General features: G+C 40.5%; 1 protein-coding gene across 1 annotated transcript in view; it reads left to right on the top strand.

The window, feature by feature from the left end:
• ANO2 (anoctamin 2) overlaps positions 1–22,231 on the top strand; it is a 318,842-nt gene that overhangs the window by 140,930 nt on the left and 155,681 nt on the right. The gene's annotated exons all lie outside the window — the stretch shown is intronic.

Genomic DNA, 22,231 nt, shown 5'->3' with positions numbered 1-22,231 from the left:
AGATATATTGACACTCAAGAAGATCCATAGATGTTACAAGTTGGTGGCCCCAGGGAAAATTTCAGCCAGTAGACCTTTCTTTTAAGCTTGGTCCAAAAGATGTTTTGAAAACATTGAGGACAATTGGAACCTATCATCTCTAGTTCCCCACAGCTTCCGACATTCCTTATCGTCTTGTATCCAGCACTCACATTTCACTATGGCCTTTATCCTACCCACTTAAACTTGTGACCTTGGAATGAAAGCAATTCTAGCAGCACACCAGACTCACCTGAGAAACCTTTTAAACCCACATTTCCTACTTCCGCATGTGATCATGATAGAGCATCTGGTATTGGACTAGTAGTAGTTTTTTGCCATAAACAACTCTCAACTAGTTAAAATGTAATGTAAGAGCTGTTCTCAGTCATTAAACAAGTCAGAGAATCCCTGAAAGAACAACTCCATCCCTACAGTTTCTCTGAACAAGTACAAAATAAAATAGCAAGATGATGGACTTAAACCCCACTATATTTGGCAATTACATTAAGTATAAATAGCCTACATATCAAAATTAAGGTATAAATGATTAGACTGGATAAAAAGCGATACCCAACTACATGCTGCCTGCTAGAAGGATCCTTTAAATATGAGGGCACTGATAAGTTAAAAGTAAAAGGGTGAAAAGAGATGCACTATGTAAACACTAATCAAAAGAAAGCGGAAGTGGCTCTATTAGTATCAGACAGAGGAGGCTTTAGGGCAACGGATATCAGAAATACAGATAATATTTATATCGATACAGGGAACAACTCATTAAGAAAATGTAACCATCCTGTTTGGGATTGTGTGCATCTGATAACAAAGCTTTAAAATACATGAAGCAAAAAACAGACAAAACGGAAAGGAGAAATAGACAAATCCCCCATTATATTTGGCAATTTCAACTCTCAGTGATCCATAGAATGTATAAACAATCAGTAGGGCTATGGTAGACTTCAACAACCCTGTGAATGAACTTGTCCTAATTGGTGTTTATAGAACACTGCAGCCGAACTGCAGCAAACACTTTATTTTCATGTGCGCATGGACCATTTACTGAGCTAGACCATATTCTAGCTCATAAAACAAGTTTCAGTGATTCTTAAGAATCGAGGTCACATGGCATATATTTTCAGACCACAGTGAGATTAAGCTCAAGATCATTAACATAAAGAAAGGTTCATCTTTCCTCCTGCCCCTCCGTCTTCACAGGGCCACGCTTCCTTCCTCTGTGCAAGCCGACCTAAGCCGATTCAGTTACGTACAGTTCTTCATAGACATAGCCTCTGAAGAAGTTTTGCAATAAGTGACATTTATTAGGAAGTGTGAAAAAAGAAATTGTTCATAAGACCTGTTCAGGATGTCCCGCTTTACTGTTCTTTTATATTTTCTGATCATCTCCTTGCATGAAAGATTCACTCCAGGAAAAAATCTCAATTCTAAGACAGAACTTTGTCACCCTCAGAACTAGTATCAGAGAAGCAGAATCCAGAGACTCAGCTGGACATGGGGATTTCTAGGGGTTTAGCCTAAGACATCATCTCTAGAACATGGGGTATAGGCCTCCACGGATATGTATAGGCAGGGGAGTATGTCAGAAATATGTTTAGCCATTCCACATTATTTGAATTCTTCCAATTTCACCAAATGAGAGCCCTTTTGTAACATTTGTTATGCAACTCAACAGGCCATTATTTTTACTAATGAAAATCCATTTCTGACGCTCTATGCTAATTTACCAAGCTGGGCTTGTCGATAAGAGACGAGGAAAGCAGAAATGCCACCTGTGATCAAGGACTTTCTGAAGAGAGCGCCAGCTGAACACCTGGGCCGCCTTGCCTGGCACCTGCCTCATAGCTTCAGTCAAATAAGACACATCCTCTCACACTTTGTGTGATGAAGTATTTTAAAATCAATTCCACACATTGCAACATTTTCCTAGACGGTTTCCTCTTCTTTTAAAGATGTCCAGGAAAGGACGCCTTTGGCCTCTCCCTTGCAACCTATTCCAATATCTCACGAAGTCATGAAGGTTTCCTTTTGCCCTTCCAAAACGCCTTCCAGGAACATCTTTATTCTTGTTTTCAGAGCCTCCTTCAGAATGTGCATGGCCTCTACTGCCCTCTCTGCCTTGTAGCTTTGATTTGAGACTCTCAGTTCCTGTGGGCTGAGAGGGGGTTTGGCTGTAGTTCACTGCTGGCGTGTTTACAAGGGAAGGATCATCTTGGAGCCACGTAAATGGCGATTAACTTTCTGCGGTTGTCGCACTAATTGTTTTACGCTCAGATAATGAGTTCCAGCTATTACTTTGTTCACTTGTAGTCTCCACTAAAATCAAAGGAAGGACTGAACATGTTGACAGGTAGGGCCTGCTAACGGACATTTCTCCATTTTCTTCTATGAAGCCTTTTGGAGCTGAAGAAACCAGACACTGCTGCTGAGGGGCCAGGGCCCAGGCTAAATGACTCCTGTAAAATGAGGAGAAACTGATTTTATCTGTGTTTTACTTTTTGTTTTGAATAACTTCAAAATGACAGAAAAAAATGAAAAATAATATAAAGAACTCCCCATTGTTGACACTCTGATTTAATTGTTCATATTTTTGCCACATTTTCTCTCTCATTCCCTCTTTCTATACATATGAATATATTATTATTATTAAGCCATTTAAGAGAATGTGGCAGACATCATGCCTCTTTACCCCTAAAAACTGCGTGTGTTCTAAAAACAAGGATTTTTTTCTTACAGTGTGATTTTTAAAACCAGGAAATTTAACATTGTTGTTATACCATTATCTATTTACTGAACAATCCATATTAAAATTTCCATCGTCCCAATCATGTCCTATACTTCAATTTATAGTTGGTATATTTCTTTGGTCTCCTTTAATTTGTAATCTTTTCATTGTCTTTTGTGACATGGACATTTTTGAGAAGGATCATTTTGACAAAGGTCTCTCACTTTGGATTTGCCTGATGTCACCTCCTGTTGGGATTCAGATGATGTATTTTTAGTAGGAATCCTACATACGTGATGTGCATCCTTTTCAACACATCACAACAGGAGGCCCATTCTGGCTGTGGGTCCCTTTTATGGCAATGTTAGCTGTGATCACCATGGTATGGTGGTGTCTGCTAGGTTCCTTCACTGTGAGGTTACAGGTTTTCTTTTGTAATTATTAAGAAATTCATGAGGGGCATCTTTGAGATGATGTGAATATACTGTTTATCAGATTTTTACCTGCTTTTAGCATGCAGGATTTTTTTTGGATTATTGTACCTATTGAGACAACATCTTGAAGGAAGAAGGATTGGAGAAACTCCTTTTCAAAGGCTCTGCTTGGTCCCTGTTCTTTGAAACTGCAGTACTTGCTGAGGAGAGCAGGCTTTTTAGATTATTTAAATTAAGAATAGAGAAGATAGATTAGTGTACTTGTAAATGACTGTGTGTGTGTATATGGGGGGGTGGGGATAGGGAGCAAAAATGTGGAAGTGGGAAAAGGAAACTTGGCTAGAGAGACGGGAGTAAAAAAAAAATCTCCTTGTTGAATAAGCACTTGATTTGATACTATCAATGTACAGTAAGTTTCCATAATTATTCAAATTAGCAACCAATCATGTTTCTTGTTTTAGATACAGAGTCCTGGATCTTGGAGGGCTCTCCAGAGGCTATCTGAGACAGAAGCTTCTGTCTCTGGACAGGAATCACTAGCAACATCAGATGGGTTGGACTTGCCTATCCATTTTGATACTTCCAGAGGGGGGATACCACCATTTTTTCCTTGCATAATGCAGAACTGGGGACTTGGAGAATAAGAAAGAGTCAAATGAGGCCCCTGCCTTTAAAGGAACCCTTCAAGAACTCTGCTAAGAGCGAGGCCTCAAATGACCATTCCCCACCGTCATCAAATTCTGTCGGTGCTCTGGTGTATCAGTTGTTCTATAAATCTAAGACCTGTTTTCACTGTTTTTGGACTGCTTTGTCTGGACTGTGACACTCATAAGGCACTTGACAGTCACTGTCTGAAGGAGTTTTCAGACCCAATTCCAACACCAGTAAGGTATCTGCTAATTCAGCTCAGTTCTGACACTATCTACCTTAAGATAGAATCAGATTCCACAAGGAAAGACTCAGTGCCATAAGACCGCCCTCCACTTCAGATGCTGTTGCAAGCTAGGTTGTTACCTGTGCTTCTGACTGACTGGCCACCAATTAGAGGTTCCTATGACCCTTCCCTTGGGTTCGATTAATTTGTTGAGCAGCTCACAGAGCTCAGAAAAACATTTTACTTACATGATTACTGACTTATTACAAATGATATTAAAGGAGACAAATCAATAGGCAGATGAAAAAAATAGAGAGAGCAGGTCTTGAACAAAGGAACTTCTGTCCTTGCGGAGCCTGGGGCCCAGCATAGTGCCACGTGGAAGGAAGTGTTCTGGTTCTTAATGAGGGAGCCCTCTGAAAAGGACTAATGAGTTGTCCTTTTGGGTTTTTATGGAGATTTCATTCTGTAGTCATGAGTAGCAAAGTTATTGGCCATGGGTGATTAATTCAATCTCAAGCCCTTCTCCCTTCCCTGGAACTCAGGGGGTGGGATTGAAAGTCTCTAACCACTTGGTTGGCTATAATGGCAACCAATACCTTTTCTTCAGTGATGTCCAAAAGTCGCCTCATTAACATACTAAGAGACACCATTGCTACTCTCTTTAGTTAAGGAATTCCAAGGGGCTTGGGAGCTGTGAGTCAGAAACTGTGGGTGAAGACTAGTTATGTTTGAGAAATATATTTCAGTCAACTAAATGACCAAATATATATATCTTACAAATCACAGTATCTCACTGTCCTATATTGTTCATTACGCTTTCATGTGGAGCTGTTCTTGGTTTGAGATGATCATATTTCATTGGTTCTTAGAGTCTACTGACTATAAATCACACATTTATGTCATTAATACTTTAAATTGATGAAATATGCTATGAGAATATTGGTGGTAAAACCCATCCAATATTGATGGGTTTTACAAACTTATCTCATTTGTTTGCATCAAAAAGAGCAAACTTATGCTCATTTGTCCATTCACTTAACATTTATTCAGCATAAAATGATGTGAAGTTTTGGTGGGCAGGCATGAAGGATCCCCTTCAAAACTTAGCTGAAATTCAAAAAAATAAAAATAAAGGAAAACATGGAATGGAGTAAACTTGAGTTGGCTCCACATTCCCCCATTTCCTAGCTTTATGATCTGGGGAAGCTCATCCAACTTCTCTGTGCCTCAGTCCTCACCTGTATATTGGGGTTAATAATACCCACGTTGTAGTGCTGTTGTTATGAGGGTTGGAATAGTAGTTGAACATCATTCATCCTAGTGTCTGGCACACGATACCGCCCTTGTTAGCGTAGGCCCTCAGTAAATATTTGTAAGTGGAGTGGTTTATAGGCACGCAATTAATATGCATTGTTGTAAGAGTAAATTACAACTGGCCATTCCTTTTGATGTTGAAATTACATTCCCTCCACTCCATTGGAACTGTTTTGTTCTTTTTCCAGTGTAGATGGACAACAGCTGGACACTGACTCTTTGATATAGTCTGAGGACAGAAGTCGATTCACCCCTACACATTGCTGTTAAAACTGTAGGGACACAATGACACCCATGGAGGTGTCAGACATTTGGGGGCCATTCCTTCCTCATCCCCACTGGCACACCACATGCCTGCTCCCACTAATTGCAGTTACTTTCCTGGCTGTCCGTGTTAATGACAGGGATGGGTGCCATTGCCATTTGGATTTGCTGACCAGAGACAATTATTTTCCTAACATGTTCGAAGCTTGCTTAAAACCATACTACGCATTTTGGTTCCTGGCTGTTATTTAGCTTTTTTCCTTTTCATTTTGAAATCTGTATGTGTTTTCCTGGCATGCAGAGAGGAAGATGGGGGTAGGGAAATGCAATCAAATCCATGTGTTTGTGATGCATTTACCCTGAAATAATAAGAAAGCGTTTGTTGGGAAAGAGCCTTTGGATGACTTAGGAGATATTATTATAAGTCCCATATTGCTCTCTTCATCTTCTCAGTCCACGCTGCCATGCACCAGGTTCTGAGAGGATCAAGTTCACATGGGGACATGGCTTTCTTCTCTTACCCTCCTTCATGCTGCCTTCGCCTCTGAGACCTTGTCTCCTTCTTGCATCTTCCACATGAAGCTAAAGACAAATGGTTGAATCTTCACTTCTCTCTGGAGCCTTAGTAGTCATAACTGATAATCACTACCATGGCCTCATACCCCATCTAGAGACTGTTTCTTTTATTGTCCGCAATCCTGAGAATTCTTGGTTGGTGCCCTAAGTGACAGCTAAGTGACTCCTGTGAACTCCTTATCTCTGATGGCTTGTTTATTTTCTCCAAGCTCATGCAAGTTTTCACATCTGATTATTTTGAAGCTCATTTCCTTTCTTTCACCTCAATTCTTTTTGTGTGTATTTTAAAGAGACATGTATCCTTCATGCATTTGCTGTCACATGTCAAGGGTTCTGAATGAACTTTGAGGGCGGTTTGGATAAGGAATTTATGACCTTTCCCTAAGATCTGGGAACTAAATTATTTGGGGCCTGCCATGTTCAAGAGCATCTGTCCTCAAATTTGAAGTGGTCCTTCAGGTTATAACATTGTTCTGTGCTCAGATACCTCAGGATCTATGCCAGTGGTCTGAAAACATGTCACCTTTGATTTAAGCCTCAAGTTCTGCTAGGATTCTACATTGCTATACCAATAAGAAGAAGGCACTGGCACCAAGAGGGCATATAAGCTCAAGGAAGCCTCTAGGAAGCCCCTCTTCCTCTAGTCCTCAAGTTAGAAAATGCTGGAAGAAAACTCATGGAAGGGGGGTACCCCACATGTACATTATTCCAGGGAATCAGGAGCTGGTCACAGAGACTGGGGCTGTCTCTGATGGCTTCATTCCTGAGTAGCTTCAGTGCAAATCACCTGAAGCTCTCTTTCTCCTACTTGCCATTATCTGACACACAGAGGTTCTCATTTCACATATCCATTGTTCATGCATTCAATAAGGATTCATCATGTGCTGGGAAAGGGCAGAGCCTTATATATCTTTTTCTCCCCACACCCAGGTGGGGAGAAAAAGATATATAAGCCCTTGAGATGTTTGCAGTAAGGCTGGGGAGACAAAACACAACCACTTAACAAGAGAGTAGAGCTGAATGAGTTCAGGCAATTGTGGCAAAATGTATAGCATCAGTCCCAGCAACCCATCGGTGTCATGGCTGCTTGGTTCTGGGCCAGTTGTTTAAATCTGTGGCCCTCTCCTTTCCAAAGAGGGGTTGAGAGGATTGGATGTGATAGGGCATGTGAAGGTACCTTATACACTATAAAGTACTTTGCACACCGTCAGGATGGTTGGTCATAATAATAGAGCAGCAGTACAATGCAGAGCTAATTTCTAGAATGTAACAGGTGAGATATGAAGACATATGTCCGCCAACAGTGCTCATTGCTGGTAAGGGGTCTGAAGAAGGAATGATTTGGTTGGAGAGATGGGAGGGGCTTGAGAAAGATTGATAGTCTCCAGTGTAGCCTTGGCAGGCCTAAGCATCTTTACCCTCAGTCAGGATATGTGAAGATATGGTTTAGATGTTAGCTTCGACAGGTTTTCAAGCTGCTTTTATGTCAAAGCATTGAGCTCATGCTCCGCAATTCCTTACTATCATTTACTGCTCCCCACACCAAAGGCTGCAGCTAAGGGAGGGGACATTTTCAGAGACAAACAAGGTCTGCTGTAGAGAGGGTAGAAGGAGAAAACTATTCTGACTGACTCCTAAAGAAAAGATTCATGGTGCTCGGGCTAATGGTTAATAGTTAGAAAAACAATTTAGAAGTTTTTCATTTTTATTTTTCTATAATTTTTAACATGACTCATATGGGCACTCACATGACTCACATGGGACTCACCTTCTGGGTCAAGATGAGACACCATAGGAATAATGGAGATTATTCCTATTTTGTAGGATTTATTTTTCTCTGTGTATGTGTGCCCTGTATACAATTATCCATATTTTCTTATGCATTAGAGTGTAGTGGTAGATGAGGGCAGTACAATTAGCAGTGGAAAGAAAGGATTTGGAATTGGCAAAATGGGAGCAGTGGCAGGGATCAGTCTCTCAACATAGACTTTGGTTGGAAATTCAAATATGTAGCTAACTGAATGTGGACCTTGGCTTGGGATTGAACTTTTCTGAGGCCTGTTTTTTTTTCTATGCAAATTGGGGAAATAATTTCTAACTCATAGGGTAGTGATTAAACCATCTATGTATGTCAAGAGCCACATAGGTGCTCAACAAATGTTCTTTTTCATCCCTTCCTTGTGAATGAATGAGAAGGGAGCATTGTGAGGAAAAGAGAAGTCACCAAAAAAGGCGCATGCCCAGCAACAAAACAAACAGGGTTATTTTAAGGTGAGAAATGCACCAGGAATTTGAAAGAAAAACAACCAGGGCCCAGTTGAGATTTCACATGGGTGAACACTGAGGGAGAAACAGGGGCTGCAGAGCTCAGGATGGGCATGGCCCGTGGCTTGGTGAGGAGTGGGTGCAGCTTGGGAGGGCTGGGTTCTAATGCAGTTTTCCTAGAGGTTCCACCGTGGCATCAGGTGTCCTTCAAAAATACCGACATGAACAGTGTGCATGAGCTTTCAGTAAAAGCTGTGCTGTGTATCAAGACATTTCTTCATCAACCTTTCAGTATAAAATACAACTTATTTTGGCAGAATTGTCACATTTCATAGTGCTGGTCTTTCTTCCTCCTGAGAATATTGAAAAAAAAAAACTGATGAACAATTCTTCTGTCCCACATACATTAGGGAATAGCAAAGCCCAAACAGTTTCCTCCCTCCCTCCCTCCCTCCCTCCCTTTCCTTCTTTCTTTCTTTCTAATTTTTTTGACTTTGACTATTAACTGTAGCTTTATTCATCACACTTTTTAAATTTTGATCCTTATTAGACTAAAAAGCCATTCTTTATGCTTCTTAAGAGAAAAATGTATGCTGTAACACAGATTATTTGTATATTAAAACTACTCTGGGTAACTCTCTTTCTGAATAGTAATGTTCAAAATAGAGTTGCAAAGTTTTTAATTGGTGTCAGTATGTGGCAGTGATTTGTTATTCAAATCTGTGGAGACATATCTGTGACATACTGGAGAATGAATTCTGTCTGTTTGACATGTAATGCAAAGAAAACTAGGCTACTGACTGATCAGTTACACATCCAAAAGGAGCAAAAGTCCCACTGCACAGAAGCACTGAGTCCTGGTTTCATTCCGTTTTGCAGTGTTTGGAGGAGGCAGCACAGGGATGCCAGTCATGCGGCACCAAGCAGTGAGCCCTAAGGTTCTTCTTCACCTGCCTGTCCAGTTGCCTCCAATGCCTCCCTGCCTCAGCCCCAAACTCTCTACTCTGAAGTTGCACCTAGATCTGACTCTCCTTTCCGTCTCTGGCCTCTTTTTAAAAAATTGTTGTAATTTATTATTATTTTTTGCGTAATCTTTATTATTATTGTTCAAGTACAGTTGTCTGCATTCCGTCCCCTGACTCCCCCCGACCCCAGCCATCCCTACCTTCTTCCCCTGATTCCAGCCCCCTTAGTTTTGTTCATGTGTCCTTTATAGTTGTTCCTGAAAACCCTTCCCCCCCGCCATCATTCCCTCCCACTTCCCCTCTGGTTACTGTCCATTTGTTCTTAATTTCAATGTCTCTGGTTATATTTTGCTTGCTTGTTTGTTTTGTTGATTAGGTTCCACTTAAGGGTTAGATCATATGGTATTTGTCTCTTACCGCCTGGCTTATTTTACTTAGCATAATGCTCTCCAGTTCCATCCATGCTGTTGCAAAGGGTAGGAGCTCCTTCTTTCTTTCTGCTGCATAGTATTCCATCATGTAAATGTTCCATAGTTTTTTTATCCATTCATTTACTGATGGACACCTAGGTTGCTTCCAACACTTGGCTATTGTAAATTGTGCTGCTATGGACGTTGGGATGCATAGGATCTTTTGGATTGGTGTTTCAGGTTTCTTAGGATATAATACCAGCAGTAGAATTGCCAGGTCAAAAGACAGTTCCATTTTTAGTTTTCTGAAGAAATTCCATACTGTTTTCCACAGTGGCTGCACCAGTCTGCATTCCCACCAACAGTGCACTAGGGTTCCCTTTTCCTCACATCCTCTCCAACACTTGTTTGTTGATTTGTTTATGATGGCCATTCTCACTGTCGTGAAGTGGTATCTCATTGTGGTTTTAATTTGTATCTCTTTGATGGCTAATGATGCTGAGCATCTTTTCATATGTCACTGGGCCTTTTGTATGTCCTCTTTGGAGCAGTGTCTGACCTGTACTCAGAAAACCCAAACAGTTCTTTAACCTCTTCTTATTCTAATCTCTGGCCTCTTTTCTCTTTGAAAGACTGGAATAGGGACGCCAGAGTAAGGTGTGCTATTGTACAATTTTAAAAGCACTTTTCCTTTTGCTGTCTCAGTGGATATTTGTAGCTCAGTGAGAGGAAGGTCATTTTCATTTAGCCGTGACACCTACATGCTGGGGGACCTTGATGCAGGGTCATTCTGTGACAGCTGTGCAAGCCGTTTGCTGAGCTGGGCACCTGGCCAAGGCGGCACACGGGGCCTGGACTCACCTTGTGCTTTCATCACGTCGTGAACCTGACCAGTCCTTCTCATCATACTGAAGGGGGCTTTGGTTTCTCCATACACTAAAATTAATTTTAGAATATTTATGCTAGAAGGATGATATATTTTTAAGTCTATATCCCCTTTTTTCTTAACTGGATTAGGAATTAGCATATGATGATGATGATGATAACTACTAACATTTCCGTGTTTTTACTATGTGCTAAGTGCTGCTTCAAGCAATTGACTATATAGTAACTCCTACAACTCTGAACAACCTTACAATGTATGGGCTTTATTTTTCCCACATTAAGCTCTGGTCTCTACCTGTGGCTCTGCGAAGTTGTTGGCAATGGTTTTGGCCAAGTCTGGTAATTTCCTTCAGCCTCAGTTCCCTAATCTGTGAAATGAGAGGATTGTAACAGATCAGAAATATCTAAATCCTCTCATTTCCCTCCTTCACTTGTATTGTTTAGGAAAGAGGGGACACTCTCAAGTTAGTAATTGAGGATGAAGGGAAATCCAGAAAGGATAGGAACCCCTGAGAGATCAGCAACAGTGAGGAGCTGGTAGCACCTTTAGGCCCAAAGGGGTAAGAGGGTGCTGTGGTTACAGAACCCAGAGAGAGCGATGCTGAAGTTGCCACACATGGAGGCCCCTGACAGGAGCTGCGGCCCCCACTGCCAACTGAGGGCTTTGCACCCGTCAGCGAGGGCAAATCAGTGCCCCTTGGTCTTTGTTCCACTGCCCTTCCATTTCCTGCTGGTGCCTGCCATTGGCCAACCCAATAGGCAGAGAACCGGGGGGGCTGGTTGATGCAACCCACTGAGACCACCCTGCTGGGGCCAGACCTGGTGGGGCCAGGTAGAGAGTAGGTCTGCAGCCCTGCCCCAGCCACCTTCACGGCAGCATGCGTTTAATCCCCCCGAGCTCCCTTAGGAATTGTTAAGCTAATATTATGTGGAAAATGGTGAGGAAATTATTCTAGGTAAAAATATTTTAAGTAAATATGAATGAATGTTGTACTATAAAGTTTATTATGTACAATTTTTAAAACAATTTTTTATTGTTCAGTTATAGTTGTCCCCATTTCCCCCTATTACTCTCCCCTGCCTTACCCACTCCCCACCTTCTGCTTTCAATTCTTCACACACAAAGATGAGTTTATTCTTTCCTTTGTAACAAAGGGGGCACATACTCTTTACGTGATTACATTAAATTATCAAAAAATTGTTCCAACAAATAACATTTTCCAGTAGCAGAAAATGTCATCTTTGGTTTGGGAACTATTATATATAAAAATTAGATTAAAATTTATCATCATAGGGTCACCAGTTCGATTCCCAGTCAGGGCACATGCCTGGGTTGCGGGCTGGGTCCCCAGTGGAGGCTGCATGAGAGGCAACCACACACTGAGGTTTCTCTCTCTCTTTCTCCCTCCCTTCCCTGCTGTCTAAGGATAAATAAATAAAATCTTTTTAGAAAGTAATCATCATATTATAGCTTCAAAATAGAAAAAAAAACTTTTATGACTTGACATTTGGTATATTTGCACTTTAAGTGAGAAATTTAGCTGGTTTATTATCTAATGTTTATCTTTCATTTCTTAGTGAGCTAAAAGAGAAGGTTTAAGGCTACGATTGCAAGGACTTTTCTGCAGATTACACATGGTAGTTGGGGACAGTCTTTAACTTGCAATAAAAAAAAATCAGTTGGATATAATTGGATATAGCAGCTCTCCCCACTTTAAGATTGGTTTTGGTAATGACATATCACTATGTCATATAATAGTTTTGATTAGTTGTATGCATTTTATGTCTATGTAAATATCATCGAGACAAATTTACTGAGCTCTTTCTTGCCATGTTTATGCTCTACATCAACGTGCTATATTTCACCATCAATGTTCCTTATGTTTCCATCTTTATTTAAAGATTGGTCATGCTTAAAAAAAAACCCAAACAATATTTGAGAATGAAAATGAAAACAATGTAAAATGGCCCAAACCACTAGGTGATAAATGATGGGGGGACTAGCCATGGGCATGTGTCTCTAATTACTGACTGCTGTGTGCTTGGAAGCTCTCACACTGCTCATTAATAAACAGAAACCGTCTAAATACTCACTGTATGTTCTGTGTACTTAACAAATAGACATTGGAGCACACGCCATCACTGCCTTTTCTGATGTGAATGTGCTCCTGGGGGTTAGAGGGCTTTGTAAATGCACTGGGTGGAGAATTTCACCTTAGATGATCCTTAGGGTTCTTTTTTTTTTAAAAATCAAAGTAGAAAATAAATCATGATACTTTGCAAACTGGAAGGCTCAAGTCTGCATTATCATCTACCCTGTGACCTAAGAGACACGTGTCATAGGTAAAGTATAGGCTTGAAATCCAGCTGCCCTGGATTGGAGTCCAGATTTTATCTTGTTAGCTGGGTGACCTTACACAAGTTACTCAATTTCTTGAGCTGTACTCTGCCCCCAACCCTGCACAGAAGAGGGATAGGCATTCATTGTGAGGATTTAGTCATTCATTCAACAAATGCTTATTGAGCCACTACTATGTCCTACGTATATTCTAGGCACTAAGGAAACAGTAGTGAGTAGAACAGAAAAGGTGTCTGCTCTCGTGAAGCTTACATTCGAGCAGCAGAGATGGACTAACACACCAATACATTTAGAAAACAATGTTAGGTAATGATAAGTGTTAGGAAGAAAAATGCAGCAAGATGAGAGGTTAGGTGATGTTTGGGATGGGGTATTTAAAGAATGCCTTTCTTAGGAGGCTACATGGGAGCAGAGACTGAAAAAGTGTCAGCTCTGAGGAAGGGGTGTTCCAGTCAGAGAGCACAGCTGCAGCAAAAGCCCAGAGGTGGCTGCAGATGTGGTGCATATGAGGAACATAGGGGCCAATGAGATGGAGCCAAGCCAAAATGAGAGACGTCAGGAGAAAATGAAATTAGAGTTTTGACCAGTGCAGGGCTCCAAGGTTTAAACCAGGCATTTCCCAGGGGATGGACTTCGGGTTGGACGCTCCCTCTCGTCTTCTGCCATAAGGATGCATACACTTCATCCTTAGCTGGATACTACCTTGTAAAGGGAATAGTGGTGGGGACATCCTTGAGATAGGAGAGACCATTCTGACAGGGTGCTCGAGTCTTGAATTGACTGAATATTTAACCCACATTGGCCCCATCTCATGGTTTCACCAAGGAGAGGCCTTAGCTGACTTGCCTGGCTTCTTCTGTAGCTGGGAAATTCCAGGCTGTCTTTCAGAGAACAACCGTTGTGAACTTTAATTAAAGGCTCAGCACTTTCTCTTTGGGCACCTGCCCATAATGTTGCTGAGGGCATCCGAATCTTTTTGCCTTTAATCCGCCTCCTCCTGAGGGGCCAGGAAAGCCCAACAGCTTTTTATGAGATCAGAAGGGAAGGTGATGTGGCCTTGGCAGGAGCTGGGAACTGAAGTTAACTTCTCCAGCTGACAGGACTGGCTCCCCTGGAACATGTCCTCTGGCACATTGGCTCCATACTAATTATCTCTTGCTCAACTTCTGATCTGATCACTTGGAAATGGTGCAGACATCCTTCGGCCTCCATCACTGCCTTGGGCTGCTTGTCAAATGCCAACCTTGCATTTCAGGGCTGGCTGCTGTGTTCTAAAAGCCTTGTCTTTTGTTAGCTTGGCCTTTGTGCTTAATTCAGGTGAAAAATGCCCTTCAGGTCTGTTGACAGACTGCACCTGAAAGATGGCTATGTCTGACGTGGATTAAATGCTGTCTGGCTTGAAGGCAGGAGAATGGACAAGGTGATCTCCAGGAATTCTGTTGGCCTGCAGCTTATAGGACATGTGGTATCTTTTTAAAACCATTTTATTTATTTTTAATTGTTGTTCAAGTACAGTTATCTATATTTTATCCCCACCACTCCCCCCCACCCAGCCATCTCTACCTCCCACCCTTAAAGTATTATATATATATAATTATATATATATAGAGAGAGCCATCTCTACCTCCCACCCTTAAAGTATTATATATATATATATATATATATATATATATATAGAGAGAGAGAGAGAGAGAGAGAGAGAGAGGTGTATATATAATAAGTATACAGCTTGCTGAATTTTTGCAAAGTAAACACTCTCATAACAACCAGTACTCAGATCAAAGAAGAACTTTAGTACTCCAAAGAGCTCCCCATGCCCTACCACACTCCCTTGTAGTCACTTCCTTCCTAAGGCTAACTGCTATCTGGACTTCTAGTACAGTTATTTTGGTTTTGAACTTCATAGAAATAGAAAAACACAGTATATAAATTCTTTAGCGTCTGACTTCTTTTGTTCAACATTCTATTTGTGAGATTTGTCCGCATTGTTGTGTGTTCCTGTAACTTATTCATTCTGATTGGGCAGGTATATCACAACATATATACCCACTCTATTATTTACAGGCATTTGGGTAGTTCCCATTTTGAGGCTATAATAAATAGTGCTGTTGCAATATTCTTGTATTTGTCTATGTGTCTTTGCATTGCAAGACAATTCTTGCATTGTCTATGTGTCTTCGGGTGCACATATATTTTTTCCTAGTGGGTGTATATGCAGGAGTAGAGTTGTTGGATCACAGGGGCAGCCCAGGCTCAGTTGTAGTAGATACTGTTAAGCAGTTTTTCCAAAGTGGCTCAGTCAGTACACATCCTACCAGCACCATGTGAACCTTCTGGTGTCTCCACATTGGCTAACACTTGGTATTTTTCCTTTTTGCCATTCTCACGAATGTATAGAGATATTACATCATGATTTCATTTGCATTTATCTGGCAATCTGATGATTAGGGAAGTTGAGCACCTTTTTATATGTTTATTGGTCAGTATGTTTATTGGGTATCTTTTTTAATGAAGGGTCCCTTCAAGTCTTTTGCTTTTTTTCTATTGAAATATTTGTCTAATTCTTACTGATTTATAGTTCTTTATGTATTGTGGATACAAGTCCATTGTTGGATATACGTATGCAAATATTTTCTCTTTTCTGTTGCTAGTCTTTGTTGTTGCTAGTCTTTTTACTCAGTAGTTTCATTTGATGAACAGAAGTTCGTTATTTTAATACAATGGATCACATGGATTTTCAGAATAATATAATCGACAGTAGTTAATTACTTGCTTACTATGTCCTCATATACCTTGTTCATTTAATTTTCACGTTGACATATTTTAAAATAAAAACAAGACAGCTGAGAGAAGTTGAGAAACTTTCCCAAGTTAGGAAACAGCAGAGGCCAGATTCATTCCCAGCTCTTCCCATTCCAGAGCCTTTGCTCTCTGATCTCTGTTACAGCACAAAGGGAACCAACTAATAGCCTCTGGTCATTGTCCAGTCCTTGAATGTTGTTTGTTTGGCTTGCACACTTGTATTTCAGTCAAAATTAGTGGCTGTCATTGAAAATTAGGAGAAATACAGATTTCTAAATTTTCTTGGAAAATTGTGGGATCTGGCAATACTCGTCCCATTTCTCCATGTGTCACCCTGGGCTGCTGGAGCTGAGTAGTTACTGCTCCTCGAAGATGGACCAGAGCTCTTCATTTCTCCCCTGGAGAAGCTATGGTTTGTCATGCTTGGCCTTCCTCTGTCATTTTGTTTCCCACCTGGCTTCTGGCTGTAGATTTCCCCTTGTTCCTTGGTGTACTGTATCTTCCCTTCTTCATTTCCCCCTTCCCATACTTCTCCACCATTGCCACCCCAGCTGAATTAAAGAGTCTCCCTTTCTAACTTTGGTTTTCAAAAGTTTGATTATGATGTGTTTCGGTATGTGGGTTTTTATTTTTGTTTTTGTATTTATACTGCTTGGCATTCTGGAGTTCTTGGATGTATGTCTTGATAATTCTTTTTTTTTTTAAGTGAATAAAAATCTATTTAATTTACGATTATATAGAACAGTATGTGCCTGGCCTTACACAGGGCATTCTTCAATCAGAGGACCCTTCAGTGCCTTAAACAGATGTTCGGGTGTTTTCTAAGTGTAGAATATTCAGAATAGATAGATTATATTTTTCAGAACCTGGAACTTTGCACTTAGGCATGATTTAGAATTTGGGGGCTTGCCTGGCTCCCCAGAGGGTGGATTTCCAGCAAATTCCAACGGCAAGGGTGCCTCAGCAACTTCTCACTGCCCAGTGAGCTATGCTATGCTCTGGCCCACAAGGTGGGGACTCAGTCCTATGAGGTGGGGTGCTCTTCACACAATGTGTCAGCCCTCAGGGTACACTATTCCTTACATCGGCAATTCCTACATTCTTTACTCTTTTTTTACTCTCATGCCCTACTGCCCTAATCTGTTATTGTTAAACTTTCTCTTTTTTTAAAAAATTTTTATTGATTATGCTGTTACAGTTCTATTCCCCCCTTCATTCCCCTCCACCCTACCCCCTTCCCCACCATTACCCCCCTTTAGTTTATGACCATGTGTCTCAAGTTCTTTAGATTCTATGTTTCCCATGCTATTCTTGCCCCCCCCATCTATTTTCTATCTACTGTCTATGCTACTTATTTTCTGTACCTTCTCCCCCCTTCTCCTCCTCCTACTCCCTTGTTGCTAACCCTCCTTGAGATCTTCATTTCTATGTTTCCACTCCTGATCTAGCTGTCCTTTTAGTTTGCTTTTGTTTTAGGTGTGGTTGTTAATAACTGTGAGTTTGTTGTCCTTTCACTGTTCATGTTTCTTTAACTTCTTTTTCTTAGATAAGTCCCTTTAAGGTTTCATATAATAAGGGCTTGGTGATGATGAACTCCTTGAATTTGATCTTATCTGAGAAGCACTTTATCTGTCCTTCCATTCTAAATGAAAGTTTTGCTGGATAGAGCAATCTTGGTTGTAGGTCTTTGGATTTCATGATTTGGAATACCTCTTTCCAGCCCCTTCTTGCCTGTAAGGTCTCTTTTGAGAAATCTGCTGACAGTCTGATGGGGACTCCTTTGTAGGTGACTGTCCCCTTAGCTCTGGCTGCTTCTAGGATTCTCTCCTTCATTTTAATCTTGGCTAATGTAATGACGATGTGCCTTGGTGTGTTCCTTCTTGGGTCCAACTTCTTTGGGACTCTCTGAGCTTCCTGGATTTCCTGGAAGTCTATTTCCTTTGCCAGATTGGGGAAATTCTCCTTTATTATTTGTTCAAATAAGTTTTCCACTGGTGGCTGTGCCTTTCCCCCTTCTGGTACCCCTATATTCAAATGTTGGAGCATTTAAAGATGTCCTGGAGTTTCCTAAGACTCTCCTCATTTCTTTGAATTCTTGCTTCTCGACTCTTTTCTCTTTGGCCATTATTTGCTTTCTTCTGGTCCACTCCATTGATTTGAGTCCCAGTTTCCTTTTCATTGCTATTGGTGTCCTGTGCAATTCCATTCATTTCAATTAGTTTCGCCTTCATATATTTGTCTAATTTGTGGCTATAATCAACCAGTTCTGTGAGGATCCTGATCACCAGTGTTTTAAACTGTGCGTCTGAGAGTTTTGCTATTTCTTCATTGCTTAGATTTATAGGCTCTGGGGCTTTGAGCTCTTCTTGAGCCATTTTTGGTCTGTTCTGGCCCTTTTAGTGTGAGGAGAGGAGCCTTGGACTCCCGGGTTGCTGGGTTGTGACGCTGTATGTGGGGGCGTGGTCAGAGCGGGGAAATGGCAGCACCCTCTGCTGTTTCAGAGCCTTAAGTGGTTCTCCAGGGCCAGGCCACTCAGAGTCGCTGGGTTATGACGCTGTATGTGGAGGTGGGGTCAGAGCGGGGAAATGGCGGCGCCCTCCCTGCCGCTTGCTGCGGGGACCCGCTGGGTCCTGGTCCAATTGCCCACTCCCTCACTTGTCTCTCCGCGCACAAATGCCCGACCACAGTCAACCTGCAGCCCTGCTCCGGTGCTGTTTCCCCGCGGTCGCGCTCGCTTTGTCGCTTGCTCGGTCGCTCACTAGGTCCAACCCTGTGCCTGGATTTCATGCACGCTGAGTCCGTCTGACCGAGTCCTCCTGTGCAACCCCGCTCCACCAGCTGCTGGTTTCGCCCCTTATCGGTCAGGCTGATGAATTTGTTGTTAACAGACTTCCGAAAAGTTCAGTTTTCTGTGTTCTGGCTATGTTTTCTATTGCTAATATTTAGTTGTCTATAAACTTGGTTGTGTGAGAAGGCATGGCATATCCACCTATGCCTCAATCTTGGCGGAAGTCATCTTGATAATTCTGATTAATTTTGGAAAATGTTTAGCTATGATCCATTCAAATATCTGTTCACTCCTGTTTCTCTTTATTCTTATGGGGCTTCAATTACACTTATGACAGATGCTTTGATATTGTCCTACAGCTGTTGATTGCTAGATTTTTTTCTTTTTTTACTCTTTTTGTCTCTTTGTGTCTTAGTTTGGATATTATAGTCTCTTTGTGACTTACATTCAAGTATATTGAGTCTTTGGTTGTGTTTAGTCTCTTGCTAAGGCACTTTAATTTAGACTTCATATCTGACATCACTTGTTTATTTTCTAGCATTTTAATTTTACATTTTTGCATTTCTGTCTCTCTGTGGAAATTCCCAGTTTTCTCACACATGTTGTTTTCTCACACATCTTTTACATGAAATTCTTCCTTAACATATTACTTTTAATTATTGTAAAGTCTCTGATAATTTTGGCATGTAGATCAACTTTAGTTTTGTGGTTTTCCTATTTCTTGACAATAAATATGGATTTTTTTAATTTCTTGTGTGTCATGATTTTTTATTTTACACTATAATCAAGTGGGATTTATTTCTGGGATGCAAGGATGGTTCCACATTCACAAATCAATCCATGTGAGACACACATTAACAAAATGAAAGATGAAAATTATATAATCATCTCGATAGTTGCAGGAAAAGCAACCATTGACAAAATTCAACATCTATGCATATTAAAAACTTTCAACAAAGTGAGTACAGAGGGCATGTACCTAAACACAACAAAGGCCATACATGACAAGCCCACTGCAAATATCACACACAACAGTGAAAAGCTTAAAGCATTTCCTCTAAGATCAGGAACAAGACAAAGATGCCCACTCCTGCCACTTCCGTTCAACACAGTACAAAAGCCCCAGCCAAAATAATCAGGAAAGAAAAAGAAATAAAGGTGTGCAAATCAGGAAGAAAAAAACAAAATAGTTTCTATTTATAGGTGAGATCATAGTAGACACAGAAAACTCCAAACACTCCATCAAAAAAGCAATTAGCACTAATAAATTTAGCAAAGTAGCATGATACAAAATCAGTTTACAAAAATCAATTGCATTTCTGTACACTAACAATGAGCTATCTGAATATAAAATAAGAAAAATGATCCCATCTAAAATTTCATCAAAAATAATAAAATACATAGGAATAAATTTAACCAAGGAGGTGCAAGATCTTTACATTGAAAACTGCAAAATATTGATGAAAGAAATTGATGAACACACAAATAAATGAAAAAATATTCTATGCTCATGAATCGGAAGTATTAATATTACTAAAATGTCCCTGCTACCCAAAGTGATCGCCAAGTTCGGTACAATCCCCATCAAAATTCCAATGATATTTCTCTCACATGTCTAACAACCCTAAAATTTGTATGGAAAACAAAAGACCCTAAATAGCTAAAGCAATATTGAGAAAGAAGAACAAATCTAAGGGCATCATACTTTCTGATTTCAAACTATAGTACAAAACAGTATGGTAGGTAAATCAATGGAACAAAATAGAGCTCCAAAATAAGCCCATGCATGATGACCAATTAATTTACAGCAAAGGATCCAAGAATATATATGGGGAAGTATCTCAATATTTTTCATTGAATTCTGGACATTGCACATGAAAGGGCAGTGGAAACTGAGGTAAATGGTGTTTACCCCTGGAAATGTGCTTAAGTCTCTTCCGTCAGGCTGTTAGTGAGGGGAGTGGAGTCGGTGCAGTTGGAGGATGAGCTGGGCCTGGATTTTGTCATTGCTGGAGTCACCTTCATGGTCCTGAAGATTTCAAGTTCCTTCAGCAATGGGATGCTGTCCCCACATGCTTTGGAGAATTTGTTCTCATTGTTCCTTTTCTACCCTTGAACTCTCAGCCTCCTTTGCCACAGAGGGGTCTCCCTCCTGCCCCTTCCCTAGCAGCAGACTTGGTACTTAAGGCTTTTGATTTGAATGGGAGAAGGTCCTGGGAGATGGGTGGGCTTTCATGGCTTGTGGAACTAAAGGAGGTCTCTCCATTTTCCTACCTTGCCCATTGTCTTCCTCATAAGTACCATGTGGTGGTCATCAGATAAGATCTTATGAGTGAGTGCAGACTCTTCTTGTGTCTGCAGCTCCCACTTATATTAACCTGTCATGCTAACCTACTCTCAGCCTTCCAGAACTTAAAAAAAAAATTCTCTATTTCTTCTTACTCTTATGGTGACTTCTTTTTCCTCCTGTGTTGTGTCAGATGTGAAACTGTGTTTGACCATCTTTCTTTGGAGGGGTTTCTCTCTCTTACTTTAACATTTGTTTCACCTGGCTCCCTCACAGCCCCCATTCTCTGATGGGTTCAAGAAAAGTTTTGATTTCACAGATTATCCAGATTTCTTTTGTTGTTAGGATAGAAGCTACATTTTCTTGCAATTATCTTCATCCTAACTGGGAGCAGCACCTCTGGTAGTGGATAAAGAATTTGTTCAATGGTCTCTTCATTCTTAGTGCTTCATCCAAGAGTAGGCTGAGTTTCTGTTTCCCTTCTGGATTTTATGTCAGAGGCTCTTACAAAACAAGGCACACTGCTCCTCTGTGGCTTGTATTTTACTCTTCAGGTGTCCATAACCGATATTTATTTAAGGGAAAAACCCTTTTTAGAGGATTAATGTAATAATTTACTAACTTTATGAGCTTGGGATAAGAAAAGACATGACTTGGTAAATTTTCTTTATAAAATGAATCATTTTAAAAAACTTATAAAAGTATTTCATCAATAAAGTAGAAAGTTAAAAATACAGAAAGATACAAAAAAAAAACACAAAAAATGAAAACCACCCATAATTTCATTAACTAAAAAATTTGTTACAAATTTATTCTAGTCATTTTTCTTTGAGTATTTTTATGTTAGTTTATCTATGTGCATATACATTCTCAAATACATAATTTTGTGTTTTGTTTAAATAAATGAGTTCCAAAAGTTATGGGTTTTTTTTTCCTGTGGGTTAAGTAGTATGGCACTCATAAAATGATGATGTGTTACTTATGTTTGTCTGGTGAAGATTCCAAAATTTATGGAATACTTTTAGTTTGCCTTTAGGGCTGGATTCCTTCTCATAGCTATTTCACATGAGCAGCAGGGACAGGTGTGTATATGTTATTCCAATGGAATGTAATTCATTTCAGAAAAGGCTAGCTGTTGATTCCTTGTGCTGAGGTCCCCCTTTCCTCATGTAACTTCCATTCCTTTTTATTTATGCTGGCTCATTGTCAAGTTCAGAACCAACAGAAATGAGGAAAGTATATAATAT

Source organism: Artibeus jamaicensis, unplaced genomic scaffold (assembly GCF_021234435.1).
Source record: "Artibeus jamaicensis isolate MK-2021 breed Jamaican fruit bat unplaced genomic scaffold, CSHL_Jam_final contig_233, whole genome shotgun sequence".
NCBI lineage: Eukaryota > Metazoa > Chordata > Mammalia > Chiroptera > Phyllostomidae > Artibeus > Artibeus jamaicensis.
The sequence above is the reverse complement of the archived record's forward strand: the minus strand, read 5'-3'. Positions and strand labels throughout refer to the sequence as shown.